Raw genomic sequence first — 2,940 nt, 5'->3', positions numbered from 1 at the left:
TTATCCAAAGAATACAAGAACACTAATTCAAAGAGATACATGTATCCTAAGTGTTTATAGCAGCATTGTTTGCATTAGGCCAAGTGTCCATCAATTGATGAATGGATAAAGAAGATGTGGTATACACACACACACACACACACACACACACACACACACACACACAAGGGAATACTATTTAGCCATAAAAAGAATGAAATGTTGCCATTTGCCATGACAATGATGGAGCTAGAGAATATAATGCTAAGTGAAATAAGTCAGTCAGAAAAAGACAAATACCATATGATTTCACTCATATGTGGAATTTAAGAAACAAAACAAACAAGCAAAGGGGAAAAATAAGAGAAAGAGTGACAAGGCAAGAGACAGACTCTTAACTGTAGAGAACAAAGTGATGGTTACCCGGGGGGGGGGGGGGGGGGGAGGGGGGGGATGAGTTAAATAGGTGATGGGGGTTAAGGAGTACACTTGCCATAATGAACACAGGGTGATGTATGAACTGTTGAATGACTATATTGTACACTGGAAACTAATATAACACTGTGTGTTAATTAAGTGGAATTAAAATAATAACTTTTAAAAAAGGAAAATATGGAATATCAACAAGTTATTTCTAAAACATTATTTATTGAGAAGTGACATTAAATTACTATATAGAATCAGTTTATACTATGCTAAAATATCATACTTTCAAAATGAAATCTGTAAGACAGGCAATAAAGAAAAAAAAATGGCAGAAAGGAAAGGAAAACAAAGTAGATTAGAATTCAAGAGCCTGGATTCCAGTCCCACTTATGGGAACCACTTAGTTGTATGGCCTTGGAAAACATATATAAAATGTCTAAGTCTCCAATGTCTGTTAAATAAGCTCAGAAAAAATGGTTTATAAGCCCCATTTCAGATTAAATGATTTGTGATTGTAGAAAAATGCATAAAAGAATCGTGGAATAGTCGACATGGGTCACGGGATACAGAAAATAGATATGTAGTAAACATCCATGAAACGTAAAGACTTAAAATTCTCTTTTTTACAGAAGAGAAAAAACTAGAACTTGGATCTTTCTTGGAAAACACACACACCAATAAACAAAGCATTGTATCTTCTTCAAATGCTACTTTTTCAAGAAGATATTTTTCTTTCCAAGGTTTTCCTCAGGGAAACTTTGACATCCTTGTTCCTCAAACTGTAGATCAGTGGGTTTAACATGGGCACCACAATGGTATAGAACAGAGAGGACACTTTCCCTTGGTCAAGGGGCAAAATAGAAGGTGGTTTGAGATACATGAAAGCCCCGGAACCAAAGAAAAGAGAAACCACAATTATATGAGAGCTACATGTACTGAAAGCTTTGGACCTGCCCTCAGTGGAGTGAATGTGCAGAATGCTGGACAGAATCAGAGCATAAGAGATGAAGATGGTGATAATGGGCATTCCAATGTCAATGGCCACAAGGATGAAGACCACCAGTTCATTTACATAAGTGCTGTTGCAGGACAGCTTGAGGAGAGGAAGGATGTCACACATGAAATGATTGAGAAGGTTGTCAGCACAGAAGGTCAGACTTGCTATGCTTCCCATATGGACCATAGCCCCTGAAAGCCCCATCACGTAGACACCCAACAAAAGGAATAGACAGACCTGAGGAGACATGGTGACCATGTACACCAATGGTTTACAGATGGCCACATAGCGGTCATATGCCATCACTGACAGGAGGAAGGACTCAGAAATGACAAAGAAAAGAAGCAGAAGAAAAAGAGTTGAGTCATACACTCTGCATGCAAGATGATGTTCTTCTTTGAGACAAAACTCTTCAGCATTTTGGGGGTGATGGTAGTGGAGTAGCAGAAATCTATTAAGGAGAGGTTGAAGAGGAAAAAGTACATGGGGGTGTGTAGGCAAGAATTTAACCAAATCAGGGCTATCAAGGCCAGGTTTCCCAGCACAGTGACCAGGTAGAAACCTAGAAACAGGAAGAAGAGAGGGATATGGAGTTCCAGCTGGTCTGTTAAACCTGTAAGGATAAACTCTGTCACAGAAGAGTTCTTAGCTGCCATTTTCCTCTTGGGGATGAGTGGAGCAAGGACAATCTGGAGAAAAGAAAAGAGAACCAGTTAGACAGAAAGAAATACCACCACTCACCCAGGATCCATCCCCCATTCTGAAGAACGGAATCCACAGAGAGATTTGAACGTTAAGACAGATGGTAGGAAGGCTTTTACTGTTTGTTATGGATCTGTCCTACAGCCCAAGTGACTTTATCTTCCAGAGAGAACAGTTAGAGTCTAAACTTTGCCTCCAGAGAGAAAACAGTAATTTATTCATATCCCAATTCATTAAAAAATAAGACAGATGTCTTTTAGATCTTTAAGTTAGTCCATTTTCTATGTCCTTCTATCTCCTGCCTGTGCTTCCTTTGCTAAACCCTGGGCCTCTTCCCTGAAGAGAGTCCTGTCAAAAGACACTGCGACCCCTCGAACCCCCACCACTGGGTCACTGCTGTCAAATCAAGAAGGTGAGGCCACATTTTTACAATCTCTCCTAGCTCAAGTGGGTTTAGGTTTCATGATAATTTTTTAAAGTTAGCACCTACTTAAGTGGTTCCTATGAGGTGCTAGACACTAAGAGCTGTATGACAATATTATTATCCCTATTTTGCAGATGAGACAACAAAGTCCTCAAAATACTGGGGTTCAGCCAGAAGGTGGACTTTAGCAGTCTGACTCTCAGGTGTACCCTCATAACCACTATGTTACATGACTGACAGGGTTAGGAAGTCACTCACCTTCCTTCAGTTTAGAGCTGTAATGCTATACTCTACTGTTTCTTGTCCACAATTGTCCTGCGATAGAAAATTACCATAATGAATAGAAAATGGTAGGTTGAGCTAAGAGCCCTCCCCTTCCAATCTGATCTAAAGGATCAGAAACCCTAAGTTA

General features: G+C 39.7%; 1 pseudogene; it reads right to left on the bottom strand.

Annotated features, from left to right (window-relative positions):
* Positions 1 to 1,120: 1,120 nt before the first annotated feature.
* Positions 1,121 to 2,106, bottom strand: LOC132675993 (olfactory receptor 8B12-like; annotated as a pseudogene).
* Between the last annotated feature and the right edge of the window lie 834 nt (positions 2,107 to 2,940).

The sequence above is a fragment of the Panthera onca genome, chromosome D1 (assembly GCF_046562875.1).
Source record: "Panthera onca isolate mPanOnc1 chromosome D1, mPanOnc1 haplotype 2, whole genome shotgun sequence".
Classification (NCBI taxonomy): Eukaryota; Metazoa; Chordata; class Mammalia; order Carnivora; family Felidae; genus Panthera; species Panthera onca.
Note: the sequence above shows the minus strand (reverse complement) of the source record. Positions and strands in the feature narration are given on the sequence as shown.